Source organism: Microtus ochrogaster, chromosome 4 (assembly GCF_000317375.1).
Source record: "Microtus ochrogaster isolate Prairie Vole_2 chromosome 4, MicOch1.0, whole genome shotgun sequence".
In the NCBI taxonomy this organism is placed as follows: domain Eukaryota; kingdom Metazoa; phylum Chordata; class Mammalia; order Rodentia; family Cricetidae; genus Microtus; species Microtus ochrogaster.
This window is the reverse complement of record NC_022011.1, coordinates 19172902-19195992: the sequence shown is the minus strand read 5'-3', so window position 1 is coordinate 19195992 and position 23091 is coordinate 19172902. Positions and strand designations below refer to the sequence as shown.

Sequence of the window (23091 nt, the reverse complement as noted above, 5' to 3'; positions counted from 1 at the left end):
AGTTCCAGGACAGGCTCCAAAGCCACAGAGAAACCCTGTCTCGAAAAACCAAAAAATAAATAAATAAATAAATAAATAAATAAATAAATATAAATAAATAAATAAATAAATACATTCTGATGGGTGGTCCTGGTACAACCTAGCACTCAGAAGGTAGAGGCAGATGAATCTCATGAGTTTGAAAACAGCCTAATCTACAGAGCAAGTTCCAGGACAGTCAGGGCTACACACAGAGAAACCCTGTCTTGAAAAAAAAAGATAAAAATTAAAAATAAAAATTAATAAATACATTCTGAGTCAAATGTGGTAGGGTACATTTTTAACCCAGTACTCAGGAGACAGAGGCAGGTGGTCTCTATGAGTGCAAGGTCAGCCTGATCTACACAGACCCTGTGTCAAAAAAAAAAAAAAAAGAAAAGAAAAGAAAATTCAAGGCAGGAAACTGCTCAGTGGTAGAGCGCTAAGTATGCAGGAAGCACCAGCTTCCAGCAGCACAAAGTAATAATAATAATAACAACAACAACAACAATCACAGCCGGGTGGTAGTGGCACACGCCTTTAAACCCAGCACTTGGGAGGCAGAGGCAGGTAGATCTCAATGAGTTTGAGGCCAGCCTGGTCTATAGAGCAAGCTCCAGGACAGCCAGGATTGTGACACAGGGAAACCCTGTCTCAAAAAACCAAACCAAACAAACAAAAACAAAAACCAGTAAGAATCACTAATCCATCTGCTGATTGTCACCTTCTTAGGTAATGAAACCCAGGACCCACAGCCCCCTCCTGCCCAGGCCCCTTCTTTCCCTGCTGCCAGTTTCCTTTCTTCTTATTTGATTGACTTCTCTGTGCCCACATTTGTCTCCTTGCTCCCATCCCGCCTCACCCCTCCTCTCCCCTCCCACTGACTTCCTTGCTTTCCTCCCTCTGGTCTTCCTTGAGACCGGCTGCTGCAGATAACAGCAGAGAAAGAAAGGCTGCACATACTGAGGAAGTTTGTCGAGAAGGCTCGGAACGTTCTCCAGGGAATTCATTTTATTCTTCAGTGTGTGTGTGTGTGTGTGTGTGTTCTCCTGTCATAACATGTATTTGAAACCAGAAGACAATCTGTGAGAGTTCATTCTGTCACTGTGTGGGTTCTGGGAAGGGAACCGAGGGCATCAGGCAAAGGGCATCAGCGCCTTTGTCCACAGCCATCTTTCCAAATCAGTTTCCCTGGATTCTAAACGAGGTACCCCTAAAACTAGTAAGCAGGGCTGGAGAGATGGCTAGGCAGTTAAGAGCACTTGCTGCCCTTCCAGAGGACCTGAGTTCAGTTCCCACCACCCACACTGGGTAGCTCTCAACCACCTGTGACTCCACCTCCAGGGGAATCTGGCACACCCTCCTGTGGGTAGCTCTGCACACATGTGCACGCAAGCCTGTATGCACTCTCATACACACACAATACATAAATAAAATTGATTTTTTAAAAAATCTCCTAGGCCTCAGTTTTCCTACCCTCAGAATGGAGGCTGGTAAGTGCTATAATTCAGGTGTGCCTTGAACTTGTCTCTATGACCCCAGAGCTAAGGAAGAGGGAAGTTTTCGTTTTAGATTTGTTTCGTTTGTCTAGATAGGGTCTCCTGTAGCCCAGGCTGGCTTCAAACTTCTTCTGTAGCAGAGGATGGCCTTGGCCACCCTGTCTCTGCCTCCCAAGTCCTTGGGACTGCAGATGTGGGCTATCTTGCCTAGTCAAGGTTGGGTGGAAGGTAGGGTATTTATAGCTCAGTGTCTCACTGGTTGCGGTCTGTAGTCAGCCAGATCCATTACTTGGAGCCTCGGATGAGGCTGAAGGCCACAACAGAACGTGAGCAGGAGGAACAAGGACCAGGTATGACGTTCAGAACACATTCCCAGTGTGCTTCCTTCAGCTCGAACATGTTGCTTAAAGTTTCCACGACCGCCTAGCTTCTAAGTATTCAACACTTGAGCCTGTGAGGCACATTTCTTAGGGAAGCCATAGTATGTCCCACCTAACATTCCCTGCATTAAAGGACTGGCAGCCACTGTGGCTCTGTTGAGGTGATGGGATCTAAAAAAGGCGGGGCCTAGTGGGAGGTGGTTAGACCACGAGAACACCATCCTTGGAAGGGATTAATACTAGGCTGGTTCTCTTGAGAACTGGTTCTTATAAAACAAACCTTCTGCCTCATCCCAACACCTCTTTCATAAATGTCCCTGCCATAATGATGCCACCCTGGAGAAGACCTTCACCAGAGCCGAGCAAATGCCAGCCCCTTGCTCTTAAACCTTCAAAATCCCAAACTAAGCCTTTTGTTTCATGTAAGTTCCCCCGCCTCTGATACATTGGTCCAGCAATACCAATAGACTCAAACAGTAATGCTTCTTGGAGATTCTATCACCGAATGAAATAGCAAACACACCACAAATGCTTCGGATAGATTAGACTTATGGCAAATATTAGTTTCCTTTTTCTGCCACCCGTGCAATTTGTGAAGTCTCAGGAAGATAAATAAACAAGCTTGGCAGGTGACGCCTATGAGAACACAGTATTTTGTGTATTGGATTATATATAGGTTGGCGTCGTGGATGGTAAGAGCCTCCAGGTCAATTTTCATTCTGAGAGTGCTGCAGCCACTGCCTTCGGTTCTTTAATGTTTAAATAGTGCCTGCTTTCTTGTAGCTGGCACGCTTGTTAGCCCTCCCATTACTGTGCTTATTTATTTATTTTTAATTCCACTGCCCATGCATAGAGCATTCTTAAGGGGGGAGGGGGAACAAAGTGGGATAAAATGAAAGTGCCCCCTGAACACGTGCAGAAACGCTGGCCTGTCCCCCAAGGTGACAACAGTTTGGTACCCGTCCCTCGCATCTTAATTCAAGTGCATATGATTGTAGGTTAAGTCTGTGGTTCTGAGCATCGCCCTCCCTGCTGTTTCTTGTTGTCCTGTCGCTGGCTTCCTTGGTGGCTCACAATGCTCAGAAGGGTTCCCCTTTGCCGGTATCTACAGCTCCATCCTGTCTTTTCCAGATGCCTTGGGCTATTCTGTGACCCTCCCTTTATGACTTAAACCTCTAGTATTCTGTCTCGTGTGGCGGGTACTTCCTTCCTAAGTTAATGACTAGAGCCGGGCCAGTGACACAATCCTGTCATCCCGGATACTTGGAAAGCCGAGGCAGGAGGATCGAAGGAACCTCTGGCTTGCAGAGTAAGTTCATGCCCAGCCTGGAAAACTTAATGAGATGAGACCCTGTCTTGAAGTAAGAAGTAAAGAGGAGTAGTTCAGTTAGAGAGGTCTTGCCTAGCATGCTCAAGGCCGGGTTCAGTCCCTGGTCCTGAAAAACCTATGGCAAACGGTAAAGGTTGAGTGTGTGGGTGTTCCATACATGTCGCTCACCGTTCCCCTACGGACACACATGTGTGCCTACCCCCGCTGCACGCTGCAGCCAGCATCCTTCCACCTGCCCTGTCGTGTGTACACGCTTCTCCCGGGGAAGTCCAAAGAGGCAGAATTGCTGGGACGGAGGAAGACTGCCTTTTCTAAATAATCAACATTGCCAAAAAGTCTTCCAAAGGCTGTGGCGCCAGTCTACAATCCTATTAATAATACCTTTTCCTGAGTAGCTTTCGACAACATGTTTCCAAAATAATTGTATGTGGCTTCTTTCTGTTTTGCCTTTGGAGAAAGAAGAGGAAAGGTAATAATTAAAGAAGAGTAAAAGGGGTGACAGAAATTCACTCATTCATCCGTCCATTCATCCATGTGTTCAGTCAGTTACTTTTCCAGGCATGGATTTCCTTCTAAGCCTGGTTCTAAATATTAAATACACAAGACAAACCATTCGCCCTGGAGGGCTTCATAGACTAGATACACATCTCAAATTCCCAATTCTTAAGGTACAGCAGCAAAAAGACAATGGAAGATACAATCCTAACTTAATCAGGACAGGAAAAATGGGTTATAACGGTTTTTTTTAAAAGTTTTTAATGAAAAAATGATTTTAATTCACTCATCCCATACACACACGTGGAGGTCGGAGGACAGCTTGTTGACTCAGCCCTATCTTTCATCATGTGAGACCTGGGGATGGAACCCAGGAGTTTGTGTATGCCAGGTACGCTAGCTCTCTGCCAATGGAGCTACAGCCCCAGCCTCCACTTTAGGGTGCTTGATGAGATCCAAATGTGGAGAGTATACTAGCTAATATACCGGCATTACCCATCCTGACTTAGAGGGGTATGATGTTCTTGTTCTTGGGAAGTACATATTAAAGTGTGTAGGGTAAAATACACACACTTTCTCCACCTAAATCTTAAAAGGTTCAAAGAATATGGATTCCTCTAACTCGGAGCTGGTCAGTGGATCTTTCTGTCCTGAGAATGGTCGGGGTCTTCCCTGGTGATCAAGGAGCTAGTTCCCATGTATGACTCCCAATCACCTTGGCTACATCATGACAGAGGTGACCACAGGATTGAATTCATTTTTTTTTCTACTTCAGTGTAACCCAGCTAGTGGCTGCCATGTTGGACAGCATAGATGGAAACATGAAAAAAGGAAAAAAAATAACAAACAAATAGCACAAAATATAACTGATAAATTTATTTGAAGGGTGTGCAGAAAGTCTGGATTACTCTTGTATTTTCTCTCAACCTTTGCATATTATTTTTAAATCACATAATAATTGTGAAGCCATAAGAAGAAAATTGAAGTTTAAGTATTATTGAGATACCTTTTATTACAATTAAATTATCCCGGCTGAGAAGTATACTCAGTTAAAGGCGCAGCACAGTGGCAGATTGCTTGCCTACCATGTACTAGGCCTTGGGTTTTATCGCCAGCATCGCAGTCAATTAATTAGCTAAAAATGTATACCAGGGAACTCGAGAGTTGGCTCAGTGGTAAAGATCACTTACTGCTCTTGCAGTGGACCCAAGTTTGGTTTCCAGCACCCTCATCGTGGCTTACAACTGCCTGTAACTCCAATTCAACTGCCTGTAAATCCAACACCGTCTCTTGGCTCCAATGGGAACCACACACATATGATGCACGTGAACTCATGCAGGCTCACACACGTACTTTTTTTTTTTTTAATTTATACTATCCATGGACCAAGGAGAGGAAATATTCAGGTGCTACTCCAGGCTGTAAAAATCATAGCCTTTTAAAATGTAACTTAACTACAACACTATTTGTACAAGCACATGGAAGGGAAAAAAAAAGACACAAAGATAGTCTCTGCTGCTTTTATTTGCAGTAGCAAGAAATTGGCAGTGTTCAAGATGTTCAACAAGAAGACAATGGTTCGATATATTTTGCTTTGTTCTTATTCTGGATTATTCTAAATCTCCCCAACAGATTGAGGCAAACACATAAGGGCATGGAAAGATGCCTAAGAGAGATTGGCAGGGAACGAAAAAGAGCAGTTTGCCTAACAAAATGTTTGCCCATGTTCCCAGACTTCAGTATGATTGAACATGAGGCATTTTTTTTTTCTTCTTTTCACTCACTGGTGGTATAAGTGTGTACCCATATGGCCGTTCCAGGCTTCCTTCTCACTTCCAGTACAGTCTGCGGTACTTTGCCCGAGAGAGACAACACTGTACTATCAAGTAGGCATTGTGCTGGAAGTTCTGAACATGTTTAGGTAGGCAAAGAAGCCGGGCATAGAAGTGTGCGTATGTGATTCTAGCCCCCAGGAAGCCAAGGCAAGAGGCTCAGGAGCGTGAGTCCAGATTCGGCTTTGGAATGAGAGGAGGGGAAAAAAGGAAGCCAGGCGGGGAGGAAACACGAACGGATGCTGTTTCTAGATTCCATTCATTCTCGGCCGACAGTATTTTCAACTTACAACGGATTTACTAGCATGTGGCCCTATTGTAAGTTGAGGTGTATCAAAAGCTTGATTGTACTTTTCACTAGAAACACTGAAACCACACCACACACACACATACACACACATCCACATGTACACTCACGTGTCCCTTCCCACATTCATCCATGCACATTTGTATATAAAGAAGGAACCTTCTGGAAAAACACACATGACACAGTTACTAGGCCATTCTCTGAAATTTCTAGATGCCTGTGGAAAGACCACACAGCTCTGTCTCTTGAGTCACCCAGTTGGCTGTGGAGGGTCCTCCCTAAGGTGCCACATGCTGTAGGCACAGGAAAGCGGCTGGGCAGCCAAAAATATCTCCAGACCAGTGCTTGCCAGCTAGTTAGCTGTTCCTCTGAGCCAACACCAGCTCTGCGCACCATCCCTTTCCGTGGCCTGCAGTTCTAGCCAGTCCCCCTCCCCATGGCCACCAGGCCTGCAGGGCAGGCAGGGTCATTACTAAATTCCAATGAAGGGAGTGTTTATTATTGTTGTCGGGTTTGATGCTGATCCCAAAAGGACCTAATCAACAGGTAGCAAGACCTCCTGGGAGCAATTAGAAACCTCAGCTTTAACCCCCTTCTAACCGCAGCAAAGACGGCAGTCATTGCAGTACTGTGGCCACACTCTGCAGGAACTGCTGTGACCAGAGCAGCAGGGAGGCCCTAAAGGATGTGCTCACGGGGAGTCTGAGAAGGGAGGCTAGAGGGAGGAGGGATGTGTGTGTGTGTCCAAACCTCGGTTTCTCCAGTAATATACACCTCCTCATCCCCCTCCTGCTTCCCCTTCATGAGCCTCATGCTTAAGTGAACCCTGTACCAGATACATGATGTTCAAGCATAAAGTAGCATAGTCCAAGCCAGGCGAGGTGGTACATACCTATAATCCCAGTAGCAAGAGGCTGAGGCAGGAGAATAACAAATTCAAAACCAGCCTGGGCTACATAATTAGTTCCAGGCCAACCTGGGTTGCACTGTAGAATTTTAGCTATTTTCAGCTATCTAATGCGACCTTGTCTCAAATAAACAAGTAAGTACATAGTACATGATCCTGCCTTCAAGATGTTCTCCGAACGGAAATAGACATCAGTACTACAGGAGGTAAATGCAAACAGATTTGACAGGCAAGCACCTCTGTACAGAGATGCGGACAAGCAACATTTCAGGATGAATTAGGAAGGTGTGCTTCTGATGTGTATCTGTGACAGCACCTGCTGTCTGGGGTTACGGCTTACATTTCAATGTCTATTTCTATGGGTCACCTCTGAAACTCTATTCTCCTTGTCAATCAAGTTGGGTGCAAATGTATAAAAGCAATGGGTCGTTTTTAAAAATATTTCAGTATCTGCTTTTTTTTTTTTTTGCTTTTATCAGCGACTCACTTCCAACAACAGTTAGTTGGCAAGTTAGGTCCACCATTAACAAAACTTAGTAATGACTGAGAAGAGTGTCACGGGCCACTTCTCATCACCCTTGTAGTGACATTGCTATTTAATTGTCAACTGACAATAGCCTTGGAGCAGATCCAGTCAATGTACAGAAGCATACTGGCACTATTGTCAAAGAACAGTTGAGTCGGGCGGTGGTGGCGCATGCCTTTAATCCCAGCACTCGGGAGGCAGAGGCAGGCAGATCTCTGTGGGTTCGAAACCAGCCTGGTCTACAAGAGCTAGTTCCAGGACAGGCTCCAAAGCCACAGAGAAACCCTGTATTGAAAAACAAAAAAAGACTCCATTGGAGAACAGGTGATTAGGGTTTTGATTGCTGAAACTTTCCAAGGAAGAGCCCCCATGTCAAGTGACAAGCGCAAGAAGACACTGTCACTATTGTACAGGCCAAGTGGCCCCACGGTTTCCAAGCTGTGCAGAATTGCAACAGCCACTCTTCTTACTCTTGTGTAAGATTTTGCATTTTGCGAAAACTAACTGCAAATGTCATTTTAGCTGGGTCAACTGATTTAACCAGACCCAAGAGTACAATAAAGAGAGTGACATTGGATGGGGACATGGCAGCCATCTCACGCCGCAACCTTTTAAGTCCTTTGAAGATCATTTGCCCAAAGAGGAGGAGAATTTGTACATTTCCAACTTGCTTAACCCTGGTATCATATCCTTCTGGAGCAAAAGTCCTGGAGACCAAAACTTGAAGCCCTACAAAAGCCGGTGCACATTTGAAGTCTTCCGAGAGTTGGTGAAGACTTTGAATGTCATTAGATTTGTTTTGTTTTTTAAAAAAGAGGAATGTTCAATTCTACAGGTCCTCATTTCACAATGTAAACAGTGCTGTAACCCTTGGCACCAAGGTGGAAAAACAGAACCAGACAAGATCCTTGCCCCTACAGAGTTTGGGCTATGACTGAAAAGAGGCAGAAATCACAGGAACACCATCAAGAGAGTCAGGCGGTTGCTGAGGTTTGGAGAGCTAAGAGTGGAGAAGGTTTTTCTTTTTTTGTTTTTTTGTTTTTTTTTGAATTTTCGAGACAGGGTTTCTCCGTAGCTTTTTGGTTCCTGTCCTGGAACTAGCTCTTGTAGACCAGGCTGGCCTCGAACTCACAGAGATCCGCCTGCCTCTGCCTCCCGAGTGCTGGGGTTAAAGGCGTGCACCACCACTGCCCGGCTGAGAAGGTCTTAATATGCCATGGGGACAAGGATTCTGAGGAGGCTTCAGAGCAATGTGAAAAGGGATTGTCTGTGATGGGAAAATGTGGCTCAGTCTGCTATTCCAAAAAAGGAGAAAAGCACAGGGGATGGGGGATGGTAAATCAGTAAGCAGAAGGGCAATTGGAGGGAGAAGGAAGCAGAGAGAAGTCTAGATCCAGGGAAATCAGCTCCATAAAGATTTTAGCCTGGCAGTGGTGGTGCACGCCTTTAATCCCAGCACTTGGGTGGCAGAGGCAGGCAGATCTCTGGGTTTGAGGCTAGCCTTGTCTACATAGTGAGTTCCAGGATAGCCAGGACTACAAAGAGAAATCCTATCTTAAAAAAAAAAAAAAAAGGAGGAGGACAATAAAGAACATATAGGTATAAGCAATGAGGTATAAGCCATGAAAAAATAGGCTTAGAAAGCCATGAAGTGTATTTTTTTGCTAATGTTTATGTGTTTAGATGGTTTTCCTACATACATGTGTGTATGTGTACTATGTGGGTGCCTGGTGCCCTCAGAGGCCAGGAGACAGTGTAGGATCCCCTGCTGCCATTTAGGGACCAGAAATTTAACCTGGGTCCTCTAGAAGAGCAGCCGAAGCTCTTAACTACTGAGCCATCTCTCCAGCTCCAATGTGTAGAGTACCTGCAGGAGTCTGACAGCCTGAGTTTACTTCCCAAAACTTAAAGAAAAGCCCGATGTGGTAGCATGTGCTTGTCATTGTCATCTTAGGGGTGATGAGATAAGAGGTGGAGACAGGTAGATCTCTAGAACTCTCTAGCATGGTCTACTTGTTGAAGTTCCAAGCCAATGAGAGACACTGTCTCAAACCAAAGGTGGTGTGAGGACCAACATTCCAAGCTGTCTTTGCCCTCTATATATGAGATATTTATGCATGCACGTACACACGTTCACACACATACACATGTGTGCACACACACAAATAGGCACCCATACACTCACATATTAGCACACACACACATGAATATGCACTCACATTCACACACACATTGCATACACATGCATGTAAATATGCACACATACATACGCACAAAAAGAAAGGGGAGAAATGAGAGCCTTCAGGATATTAGCAAATGTATTCCTTTCCAATATACACAGTTCTGGTGACGTTAAAAAAAAATCCTTAGAAAAGGTATTAGAGCTTGGTTAGAATATTCTAGAGTGCCTACCTACCATGCCTATATTCTAGACTTCCAAAGCATTAATCCACTTTTTCTGGATTCTTTCTTCCTCCTGTCAACACATGGTGGAGAGAATTCCCTCTTTGCATGTTACCCATTCTTTGCTCTATGTACCCACAGAAAAGAAAAAGCCTCGTAGAATGCTGCTTATCAGAGTCATATAAGGTCTTATTAGCAAAACCATCATTACTTGTGATAGAGGGCAATGCTGTCAGTTTGGCATGGGGAGGAGATTCTATGAGTCCGAAGCCCCCTGAGAAGTTCTGATATAGTAGATTTTTGAATGATCCCATTCACTTATGGTATATTTAGATAATACCATGAGAATGTCTGACGAGAGACTTGCTTGAACTGTGCACATGGATGGAAGAAGGAGAGGAAAAGAAGCACTGAAGGGTATGCCACATTGGTGGCGGGGAGGGGAGTAGGGCGCAAAGTTGATAGGATTCAGCATAGATGGTTGAGGTGGGCGGGACATGAACATGGAAATGAGAACCGTTACAAGTACCAAAAAATGACACAATGCTTTCAGAGAATGGATGCAGAGCAGTAGGCAAGTGCCAAGGGCCAGCTGTTTCCAGATGTCTTACGTTCAGAATCCTTTGTTCTTTTGGATTCTGGGCATTGAGTTCCAATCTGTAACTGGGGAAAGTGAGAGATATCCTTATTCATGTGGGCTAATAGGATTCTTTTGCACTCTTCCACTTCCTGTTATTTCTGCGAGCCAAATACTGCAAGTCTCCTACACAGTTACTCTAGACCAAAGTGTGTGTGGGGGGGGGGGTCACACCCATTGGTCAATTCCTGTCAACTCTGATATTGACTCATTCATCTGGGATACTTTTCCAGGAGCTACCTTGGGTTATAGGTTGTTCTAAAATGTGATACTATGTGGGGGTCATCTGTCTGCTGTCCCCCTGTCTCTACTTCATCCATCTATTCTCTCCCCAGTTCTCAGAAATGAGGAAAAACGATAGACGAAAGCCCAATCCATCTGGCTACATGGCCTTAGTGGTCAGGTGGATAGAAATTGTCAACAGTGAATCCTTTGGCTTCCATGTGGGCATCCTTCAACTGAGCTCTTCTCGGCCCATCCTCATGTGTAATGGGCTGATAACTGTGGTGACACAGTGAATGGATCATACATCTCAAGTCACCAAGGCACTGTTCCCGGGGAAGGGAATTCTACCAAGAGGGGGCTGTGGTCAGGAGAAGTTCCTCCAGGAAAATACCAAAGCCTGCCAGAGGTTAGTGGCAGGCTGTACAGTCCAAGCGAAGTTGAACATGTAACTTGCCCTTATTCCCTTCCTGCCCTGCTGCACGTCCAAGTTCAACTCATTTCAAAGACTGCTATGTTAAGAACCCGGCAGGCTAGTGTGTGTCAAAGCATAAAATAAAATAAAAACTCTGACAACAAAAATTACTATTCAAAGAAAAGTATTATTTTAGGGTGACATTATTTTTGAGATTCACAGTTTTCATTTGTTATTACATGTAGGAGTTCTGTGAACACACAGATAAGAGGGCACAATAGATATTTGACAGTGTAGTTCTCGGAACATTTGCATATCCAAGAGATTATTTCAACAAGTATACTTAGACTGACCCTATTAACCACTCACAATATTTTGTCTTGAATCCAATTCACACTCTATAGACATGTCCAATTCATATTTCATCTCTTACACTGTTTTCCCTTTCAGACTTCGTATTAGGAAATAAATCCATAACATCAAATTTCATGACAACATCTGCGCCGGCTGACATGATTTGAAAGGGAATTTCACTCATCCCAGGTTAGGCTGTCTCTTAATTTGCTCTCTGGCTTACCTGCGAAGCAGCCTGCTTTATCAAGCCTGGTGTTGAAAGAGCAAGTGCCTGATGCAGCCTTCACAACCAGCACTGGCCTTCGCTGTGCTCAGGGGTGGCTGTAAAGGGGTCCCTGAAGCCACTGTACAACAGGACAAATGGAGAGGAATCCCAGGCAAGCATGACCTTGTAACTTATGACCAGGCCAGATCTGCAAGCAAGCTGGCAAAGCGTCCAAGACCAAGGGGACTCAGAGTACATAATATACAGTGAGTGGCCTTTTAATGAAAAAAAAAAGTTATGGTCAAATGTATTAAGAGACTAGGCTTTATAGCACATGCCTTCCATTCTAGTATTCAGGAGGCAGAGGCTGGAGTATCTTTATGAGTTTGAAGCCAGCCTGGTCTGCCACAAAGTTCCAGGCCAACCAGGACTATATAGTGAGGCCATGTTTATTATCTATCTATCTATCTATCTATCTATCTATCTATCTATCTATCTATCTATCTATCTATTTCCATATATATGGCTGAGGAGATGGTTCAGTAGAACTGGAGTTCAGATACTAAGAACCCATGCAAAAGTCAGGAGGTCACAGCAGCCTGACTGTAATCTCTGTATACAGGAGCTGGAGACCCTCAGAGCTCCAGGCTCAACAGGAGACCCTGACACCATATGTCAGGTGAAGAGCCATCAAGAAAGGCATCCAAGGCCAGACGGTAGTGGTGCGCACCTTTAATCCCAGCACTTGGGAGGCAGAGGCAGGCGGATCTCTGTGAATTTGCGGCCAACTTGGTCTACAGAGCCAGTTCCAGGAAAGTTCCAAAGCTACACAGAGAAACCCGTCTCGAGAAACAAAATAAATAAATAAATAAATAAATAAATAAATAAATAAATAAATAAATAAATAAAACGAAAACAACAGCAAAAAGACATCCAGCATCAAGTGCAGGCCTCCACACAAGTGTAGATTGACTCCCCATTTAAGCACCAGCACACATGAACTCACATATACACACATGCATACCACAGACATATGCATATAAAAAAGTGACTGAGATACTTGCACATTTATATTCATAACAGCATCATCGCATTAGCCCAAAGGTGGAGAAAAAGCCCAAGTGCCTATCAATTAATGAACAAAGTGTATCTATACAATGGAATATTAGTTGGCATAAAAAAAGAATTAGGTTCACTTCCATGCTCTAACAAGGATAAACCCTTGAAAACATTACACTCAGTGAAATATGCCCGGCACAATAGAAAACCATATTGTACAGTATCATTTATATGAGCTGTTGAGAAGGAAAAAAAAATCTGCAATAAGAGAAAGTGGATCAGAGGTTTCCAGAGCCAGGGGCTGAGATGGACAAGGAGGTGGGAGGGGCATATTGCTTAATGAAGACAGAGTTTCTGTTTACAGTGCTGAAAAAAATTTAGAAGTTAATAGAATATAGTGATAGTTGCCTAACATCGTGAATGTGATTAATAGAATATAGGGATAGTTGCCTAACATCGTGAATGTGATTAATGACCTTGAAGTACACACTTCAAAGTCATTAAAATGAGAGGCCAAGGAGATGACTCCGCAGGTCAAAGTTCTAGAACAAGCCTGGTGACCTGAGTTTGATCCCTGGAGCTCAGGTGAAAAGCCCAGATGCAGTGGTGCGCACTTATAGTCCCGACACCCTGTGACAAGGTGTGGCTGGGCAGAGACAGGCCAGCTAGCCTGTGGTGTAGAAGAACCAAGAGAGAGCCTACGTCCCACAAAGTCAAAGGAGAGAGCCATTTCCCGAAAGCTGTCTAGACACAGCTGAAAGCCAGAATACAGTTGAAAAGGTTCGTGAAAGCTGTAAAGGGTGGTGGTGGGGGGTATACGCAGAAGTTAAAAGAAAACAAAAAAACCAACAAAGTAGCTAGAGTCCATCTGTCAATGTGCTTCTCTTTCCCAAGCACCCCAGAAAGCACTATAACCCACTCTCTCCCTGCTTGGGCTCCTCTATGGAAGTAGGAGTTTGCTTTTAACATACCGGGTGGCTGTGTTTCAAGATCTCCCCATCTGTGTTCGGGACAAAGGTTCCAGCCTTGTTTGGCTGAGGCCCCTCTGGGCCAACACTCCTGACAGGACAGGAGCTCCTAGAAGTAAGTTCACTTGCAGATAGGGCCTCAGCCTAGAGGAAGAGATCTAACATGATGTCACCTTTTCTGCCTTTTCCAGCCTGACTCCTCCCACCAGGCTACCTTTGGCTTCTGCTACTTACTTCCTAGGAGCTCTGTTTTCGTTCTTTTAGGAAAGTGGACAGTGGACGAGCCTGTGAAAGGACGCGAGTCTTCTGAGACCCAACCCATCAGCAGCCCCCAGCTCCTGCTTACTGTCACGGGGAGGAGGAGAGTCTAGTTTTCTGGAACCGTTTTGGGGAGCCCAAAGCTGACAGAGGCAGCAGAAGCAGGCAGGAGGGCAATAAAGAAGTTTCCAGATCCGCAGGGGACTGTAATCACATTCCCCAACCAGGTGCTGGGAGTAGGGCTAGAGTCAAGCCAACCTTCTTGGCTGAAGGCCAACACTTCCAGCCTCCTTCCACTCCACCGCTGCTTACCGTCGTCTTCCCAACCAGAAGCTTGTTAACTGTTTGCCTGGGCTCTTATTCCAATTTCAAGGCCCCCTCTGTGTGTTAAACTTCAAAGAGACTTTGTCGCCCCAAGTGCAGTGTTATATAACAAGTTGGACACTCCGAATGCCTCTGTTGAAAGTGATTTGTTCAAATGAAGGGGCCTGGACACTTAGGTATTCCCCACCCCCCCTTCAGTCCAATAAAATTGCCTCGGTGTCTGGATTAAGTTGCTGAATATCCATCCTGAAAGTTCTAAAGATGAAAAGCAGAACCGCCTCACTAATAGTTCAAGTGTAAAATGATTACAAAATGGCACCTGGCCAGTATTTATGAATCGTTGAATATGATCATAAAATCATAAAAAATAATCACCAAAAGGTAAATAAATTACCCGGCTTACTGCTTATTTCCACGTAGGGTCTGACACAGAAGCTGTAGCCATGAATGATTTATACCTGTTTTAACAATAATACTCATTTTACTGAAAGATGGTCAGCACTTGGGCTGCTGCGGGCACCATGCCAGTTGTCAAAAGGCTGATGTTTCAGCAACAATACATTAAATTATGAATAATACTGGTCCCAAAATGGAAGGTTATTAGCTCAGTATGCTTAATTAGCCCAGCTAGAACTTGGCTATCAAGTAACAGTGCCCATTTCCAGGGCTGGAGCTATGATGGGGGATGGGGGTGATGCTAATGGCTCATAGAGAGGGAGGCGGCGCGTGGGCGTGTCTTTTACTTTCTCTTCATCCCTGAACACTGGAAGAGGGCATCTCAGAAGGCTGCCTTTTGGAATTTTGAACCTTCCTGTCGGGTCTCTTGCAAACACTTCTTAGAGGGAAAGAGAAAGCGTGGTTGGGGAGGAGCTTGGTGCTCAGTCTGGTGGCTCCAGCTCTGGTCTCCTTCCACAGTTCTTGTTTGCCACTAAGCCTGGGTCCTACCAAAGTCATGTGTAGGTGGGGTGATCACTAGCCCTCCTTTCAGGCAGGTCTTTACTGAACAGTCACAATGGTACAAATGAGGTAGCAGAGTGAGCAACCACCAAGCTAACCAATGATGCGATTTTGCATTAATTACAGTCTCATGGCTCCAAGAAAGAATGAGTTTAGATTGTTCGTACCTGGCCTGGAGTTGGGATTTGCATTCCTAGAGCAGGCTTCTATCTGTTCTGTCTTCCGTTATTGAGATGGAGCCTTACGTATCCCATGCTAGCGCCAACCTTGCTATCGCTATGTAAGCCAAAGAGGACCTGGAACTTCTGATCCTCCTGTCTCTGCCTCCCTAGTGCTGGAATCACAGGCACCTGTCACCACACCTGTTTATGCCATGCTTGGGATTGAACCTGGGGCTTTGCATATGGTAGGCGAGGACTCTCCCAAACGAGGTATATCCCAAGCCCCATGTTTTGTCTTTAAAGGAGGTGACGTAGAAATCATCCCATGTAGCCAGAAAGAATGGTCCAAGAGAAAGGTTAGACGTTGTAGGTGGAGTCAACAGTCATTGACCTGTAAGCTCCAGGATCATCACAAGGAAGCTACCGAGTGCCTAGCATGTGTAACGTGTACCTGTGTTTGTGTGTCCTCATGTGTGTCTACACTGAACCCCACACCTCACTCTGTCCTCCACCCTATTTTGGCATTATTCTGCCAGGTGCTCCGGGACTACACTCCAAGTCTGCAGCCAGGATGCACCCATGCAGTACCAGCTCCATCTGCTAGAGCAACACTGTCTGCACCACTGCCCGGCTATACTTAGTACTGTTAGTAGCTTGTTTGTCTAAGCCCTGAAATTCATTTTCTTTTCCCGCCTTGCTTCCAGAAAAATAAATAAAAGTGAACACATCACTCATTTAAGACGAGGAATGGAATTTAGGTTGCATTTTTCTTTCTATTTTTATGATTAGTTAGAATTTTCCTGGGAACGCCACCAGGAGGGCATTACAGTGAGATAATGTCCTGTATTTAATCGGAACTGCAATGGCGAACAGCGTTCGATGGGGAGAGGCTGAGTTAACGCATCCTTTTTGTCTTGTCTGTTTTCAAGAGACTACCAACTACTTGGCCCGAGATGAAGATGAGGCTGAGCTATGAGAGAAATGACAGGACTCCAGGCTGGCGCGGTGGCCTGCAGGTTGACAGGGCACAGCTGTGACTCCGTCTGCCCACCCAGGACCTGTCAACCCCAAGAGCCCTGAGAATCCCCTGAAGAAGCTGAGTGCAAAGGGCCCCCAAACTGACCACGGAGATCAGCTATAGCTCTGCATCCACTGGGCGTTTCCAGCATCTTCTTCTGCAACTTTCTGACATCTGCGGGCCTGGGTACACTTCTGGTTTCCAAGTGCGCATCTGTCCCTCCTGGTAAACCAGTCATAATGGGCAAGGCGAAGCACAAGGCCGCTAAGGGAACTTGGAAGTGAGCGCCAGGTAGGCCAGATCATCTCCTTGACTCTATGTGCATGTGTGCCATCATCCCGGGAGCCTCTGGGGTAGGAGCGGCTGGCTGCGAGCTGCACTGGTCTTGCTTTGGGAGTTTTTTGTTCCACCGCTGCCTCCTGAAAGGAGATGCCTGGAAGTGGTAAAATAGTAAGGGATATCTTAGCGAGATGTCCTAGAGAGATGTCTGAAAGGAAGGAAGAAGCCAAGGGCCCAAGGACAAAGGAGAAGGGCTTTAACCTGCAGGAAGGTAGCCGGAGACTAAGTGGATGGCTGTGGTTCAGCCTTTCCCTGCAAAGAGCAGGGTGGTCAGGGAAGCAAGAGCAAGAGAGGGTACACAAAGCCTCACAGATTTACTGTTGTCCCCATTAAACTCCCAGTCTGCAGGAGCCGTCTGTTCAGGTAAAGGCAGTGGAGAGAACAGGATGCCCCAAGCAACCCATAAATAGCAGGGTGAAGACAAAGTGTTTATTACTTAGCCTTATGAAGCCCATATAAGTGCTCTCCCAGGGTGCGCAAGTGCAGGAGCGTGTGCGCGCCATTGGCCCACATGTGTGTCCCTGGAGCGGGAGACCCAGACACAGTGTTCGCGCTTGGCTTGACTCTGTGAAGGCATCCATTTGATGGAATGTACAGGAACAGTTCACAGTCAGCCCAGCAAAACCTTGTCGGGAGACAGCTTGCTTTTTTCTCTTTCCTTTTCCTGTTCGCTGTGAGAACAGGGCCTTTCTCTTCTGGACTCTTTGCGTGCCCCAAAGTTGTCTCTCGAGGTCATTGCCAGCTGAGAAGCTTCCTTTCAGGGCAAGACTGGATGGAAACAATACTCTGGTTTCGGGGGTGTGGGGGGGAGGGGGCTGGGACGATTCTGGGCCAGACTAGCCTGCTCTAAATTTAAATGGGCTATTGTTTTAATAAGACTGATGGTTTCTTTAGACAGTTGGGGCTATGTGATACAAGACTTCATCGTGTGTGTGTGTGTGTGTGTGTGTGTGTGTGTGTGTGTGTGTGTGTGCTTTATGTGATGTTTTTTCAATACAGAGTATCAGAAAGATGGGTCTAAAAATTGTTTGGTTTTTCTTGCTTGGTTTTGTTTGTTTGTTTGTTTGTTTGGGTTTTTTTTTTTTTTTTGGTGTTGTTTTTCTTCAAGGCAGGGTTTCTCAGTATAACAGCCCTGGAGGTCCTGGAACTCACTCTGCAGACCAGGCTGGCCTTGAACTCACAGAAATCTGCCTGCCTCTGCTTCTGGGATTAAAGGCATGTGACACCGCCTGGCTCATTGTTGGTTTTTTTTTTTTTTTTTTTTTGGTTTTTCGAGACAGGGTTTCTCTGTGGTTTTGGAGCCTGTCCTGGAACTAGCTCTTGTAGACCAGGCTGGTCTCGAACTCACAGAGATCTGCCTGCCTCTGCCTCCCGAGTGCTGGGATTAAAGGCGTGCGCCACCACCGCCCGGCTCATTGTTGGGTTTTAAGCTAGGTTGCATCCTTCACTTAGCCTGTGTTCTCTGACACATTGCTGAGTGACTTAACCTTCTCATCTGGACATTAATATCCTTAATTCAGACTTACCTATCTGTATGATTCTTCCTTGGCATGAGGATATAGCTCAGCTGGTACAGTGCCTACCTAGCATGCCAGAAAGGCTGGGTTCAATCCCCACCACCACCTAAACCAGACTTGGTAAACCTTGCCTGTAATCCTTGTACCCAGGAAGTGGAAGCAGGAATAAGATGATCAAAGTCGTCTTTAGCTGTACAGTGAGCTTAAGACAAGTCTGGATCACATGAAATGTATAAAAAAGATACTTTCTGAGGTCACACTAAAAAAAAAATATTACTTTCTGGGGCTGGAGAGATGGCTCAGCAGTTAAAGCACTGGCTGCTCTTCCAGAGGATCCGGGTTCAATTCCCATCACCCACATGGCAGCTCATTGCTGCCTGTGACTCCAGTTTCAGGGAATCTGATATCTTCATATAGACACACATGCAGGCAATACACACATGCACATGAAATAAAAATAAATTAATTTTTAAAAGATACCATCATTATATAGTCCTTTGAATCTGATTAAACTATACTGCGCTCGCGTGTTCACCAGCACGCTTCAACACGCTTGGCTTGAATAGCTTCCATATGGACAGGATCAGTTCTGCAAGAGAGTGTTAAGGATGTGGTCTGAGCATCCTACTGGATATCTCGAAAGACTGGATTTATTGGTTTGCTATAGAGAGTAGAAAGCAGAAGAGACCCGTGCAGTAGAAAGAGAAAAGAACGATGCCGTTCTAGCATCTTGAGAAGTCCTCATGGACATGCATAGCGTTTTCAGCCATGGTCATCTCTGCGGTCACTGGACAATATTTTTAAAATTCAACCACTCTCTCCAAAGCTACTCACCATCATTTCGGAATGAGAACCCAGGTCTGCAAACTCCCGAGAGCAATGAGGATCATCAAATAGATGGAAGCAAGTTACCAAACTGAAGCTCACTATTCTGGATACTAATTTTCAAAAACTGTAAGCTCACGTTTCAGGCCTCCTACTCAGTGACTCATAAGATGATGGCGCTCAGCAGGGCCCAGTGTCTAGAATGCCGAGAGCCTTCTGGAATAGCTGGCTGGCTCTGCAAAAACCATGGCCCATGTGGCACCGTGTGCTGGCCTTCCAGGAAGGTACTTCACTAACTGATCCAAGAAAGAGGGATTCCCTGAGGTTCTGCCAATAAGAGCATCAGGAGTCAGCCTAGGGCCACTGAAGACCTTGGCCAGCTCCTTTGTAGCTCTCCAGGAGGTGGGCTGTCCTCAAGGACTGAATGGCCAGGATCTTGACCAGGATCTTCCTCTTTTTCTTGAAGCAGAATTTTAATGGTCCCGGCTGCCTCCAACTTGTGAGCCTCCCCCATAAGTCTTGGGGTGGCAGGCATGTGCCAACAAAACCCTACTCTCAGAGTCCTTTTTAAAGGGCTTGGCACTGCTGTCTGCCTGGTGGGTGGTCTTTACTGCTTCTTTATCCTCCTTTGTACCCTTCCTTCCTTCTTCCCTGAATCCATTTCTCCTTTACACACTTATTGAATGCAGTGCTTCATGATAGCACTGTGCCAGATACACAGCACAGTACATGTATGTGTGTTCATATGTGCATATGTATAAACACATGCATAAATACATATACATGCGCATGTGTATATATGTTTTCATATATACAGGTGCATACACCAAAAATAATTTCCTGAGTCCATAGTACTTTCTGCTTCATAAGAAAAATGATCAAATAGGCAAAGAGCCATAAATACTATTATTTTATTTTAATTTTTTACTGTATGTGTATGTGTGTGCCCATGGAGGGATAGACACATAAGAGGGCAGAGGAGGGCATTAGGTGTCTCCATCATTAGGTGAACTCCATCAACCCTACTATCCCTGCCTGTCCACCACTGTGAATACAGGCACACATGGCCACATTCAGCTTTTTGCATGGGTTGTGGGGGATCCCAACTCAGGTCATCATGCTTGCACGAAAAGTGCACTTACCCACTGAGCCACATCCCTTGACCAGTTAGCATTATCACAGTGCACTTGGAGGGGCAGAGGAGGAAGAAAGGAAGCGGCCTGAGAAGGTGGGTTTTGGAGATGGTCCAGGGTCCTGAAGGATTCCTGGCAGAAAGGGTACAGCACCTCTTTGTGCATTGCATGTCAGCTGTGGGAAGGAACAAAGGATGGAGAGGAGGTTGGGATCACTAGGTTCAAAGCAAGCACAGCTTGTGTTCAGGAGTATTTATTCACCGGTGTATCCCGGAGACACTTCCCTAGACTTGGACACCGATGAGGCTCTCCACATCTTGCAGTCATTAAGAAAACATTCAGTCTCGCTGCATGTCCATCTCCCAGGGCGACATGATGCTTTAGGCTCTGTGTCTGGTTTACTCACCCTATCTAGAGATGAATCTTGGATATGGGACTTGTGTTGTCAAATGCCAGCTGATTCATGCGAGGCGCTGGATGTTCAGGGCTTAGTGCAGCTCCTGCACCCAGTGTGACTAGAAGGTGGTCCCTGATGTGGTTTTTAATGGATGGCTTTTATTTGATTTCTCCTTGGCAAAATATAAGTGTGGGGGGCTTGGGATGTAGAGTACTTACCTAGCATTCACAAAGCCCTGGGTTCGAACCCCAGCACCACAGAAACTAGGTGTGGTAGTGTGTGCCTAGAATTCTAGCACTCAGGAGGTGGAGGTAGGGAGGTCACGGATTTAAAGTTGTCCTTGAAGTCAGGCGTGGTGGTGCGCGCGCCTTTAATCCCGGAACTAGTAAGGCTGAGGCAGGAACGTGGCTTCTTTGTGAATTCAAGGGCAACCTGACTCACAAGACTGAGTTCCATCTGGTCAGGGCTACGTAGAGAGACCCTTTCTCAAAAAATAAAAACAAAAACAAACAAACAAAATTGTTCTCGGCTACGCAGCAAGTTTGAGACCAGCCCAGAATACTTGAGACCTTGTCTCAACAAACAAACAAACAAACAAGCAAAAACAGACAAAAAGTTCTGCAAGGATTAGGAGGTAAAGTCCATGAAAGGCGTGAAACAATTTCTGACTTTGACACCTAATGTATGTCTGTGCAGCCTGTTAAAAATCTGTGCCCAGGGCTATGTCGTGCCCAAATACAGAGGCCCTGTCCAACCTTCAGGCCTTTTAATGAATGATGTCTTTCTGCTTCTGGCTCTTTCTGGTTGGACTCTAATCCTGCACCCTGATCATGGATTCAGAGGACTGGAACCTCTCTTTCAGTAGCTCAGTTGGGTCAAGGCTCTCCAGTGACTGTATGCCTGTATATTACTATAGAAGGAAGTAGGCTAGCCTTCATTTGCTACAAGGAAATCCTATTTATAATTCTGCCCTGTCTCAACCTCCCTGAACTTCTGAGTCTATGCATTTGATTGCCTTGAACTTCCGAGACCCACCTGATAATGGCTTGAACCTCATTGGTTATATGAATCCATGCCCAATAATATTTTAACCTGCCATGCATACCTGGTCCCAAAGCTTTGTTTGAGTTTGGCTCCCTAACCCTCATTTTGTCTGAGTAACTCTTCAATTGTTCTCCTCCATACCTTGATTTGACATATAGTTAATCTTTCTTCTATTCCAGGCTATAACGGTGAAGATGGGAATACAGGTTATGAAATGAAGTAAAAATCTGACTTGATTTTTTTATTTCTTTTATTGATATTTATTGAGCTATACATTTTTTCTGCTCCCCTCCCTGCCTCTCCCTTCAACCCTCCCCAAAGGTCCCCATGCTCCCAATTTACTCAGGAGATTTTCTCTTTTTCTACTTTCTACTTCCCATGTAGATTAGATCTATGTAAGTCTCTCTTAGTGTCCTCATAATTGTCTAAGTTCTCTGGGATTGTGGTTTGTAGGCTGGCTTTCTCTGCCTTATGTTTAAAAACCACCTATGAGTGAGTACATGTGATAATTGTCTTTCTGTGTCTGGGTTACCTCACTCAAAATAATGTTTTCTAGCTCCATCCATTTTCCTGCAAAATTCAAGCTGTTATTATTTTTTTCTACTGTGTAGTACTCCATTGTGTAAATGTACCAAATTTTCCTTATCCATTCTTTGGTTGAGGGCATTTAGGTTGTTTGCAGTTTCTGGCTATGACAAACAAAGCTCCTATGAACATAGTTGAGCACATGTCCTTGTGGCACGATTGAGCATCTTTGGATATATACCCAAAAGTAGTAGCATTACTGGAAAGTTGTTGCCTAATTTTCTGAGAAATTGCCACACTGACATCCAAAGGGGTGTACGAGCTTGCATTCCCACTAGCAATGCAGAAGTGTTCCCTTTTCCCCACAACTTCTCCAGCATAAGTTGTCATCAATGTTTTTGATCTTGGCCATTCTTTCAGGTGTAAGATGGAATCTCAGAGTTGTTTTGATTTGCAGTTCTCTGATGACTAAGAATGTTGAACATTTCCTTAAGTGTCTTTGAGCCATTTTAAATTCCTCTGTTGAGAGTTCTCTGTTTAGTTCTTTACTCCATCTTTTTTTTTTTTTAAGGTTTTTCGAGACAGGGTTTCTCTGTGGCTTTGGAGCCTGTCCTGGAACTAGCTCTGTAGAACAGGCTGGTCTCGAACTCACAGAGATCCACCTGCCTCTGCCTCCCGAGTGCTGGGATTAAAGGCGTGCACCACCATCGCCCGGCTTTAGTCCATTTTTTATTGGATTATTTGTTCTTTTTAGGGCCAATATCTTGAGTTCTTTGTATATTTTGGAGATCAGACCTCTGTCTGATGTGGGGTTAGTGAAGATCTTTTCCCATTCTGTAGGCTGCTGTTTTGTCTTCTTGACTGTTCTTTGCTTTACAGAAGCTTTTCAGTTTCAGGAGGTCCCATTTATTAATTGTTTCTCTTAGTGTCTGTGCTGCTGGGGTTATATTTAGGAAGTGGTTCCCTGTGCCAATGCATCAAGTGTACTTCCCACTTTCTCTTTTATGAGGTTCAGTGTGGCTGGCTTTATGTTGAG

The 23091-nt window shown here is 45.1% G+C and overlaps 1 protein-coding gene across 1 annotated transcript in view; it reads left to right on the top strand.

Moving 5' to 3' along the window:
• Positions 1-23091, top strand: part of Zfhx3 (zinc finger homeobox 3) — a 628106-nt gene that overhangs the window by 333114 nt on the left and 271901 nt on the right. The window contains exon 3 of the mRNA XM_026778321.1: positions 16187-16566. The gene's annotated coding sequence lies outside the window, so the exon portion shown is untranslated. The remainder of the gene's footprint in view (positions 1-16186; positions 16567-23091) is intronic.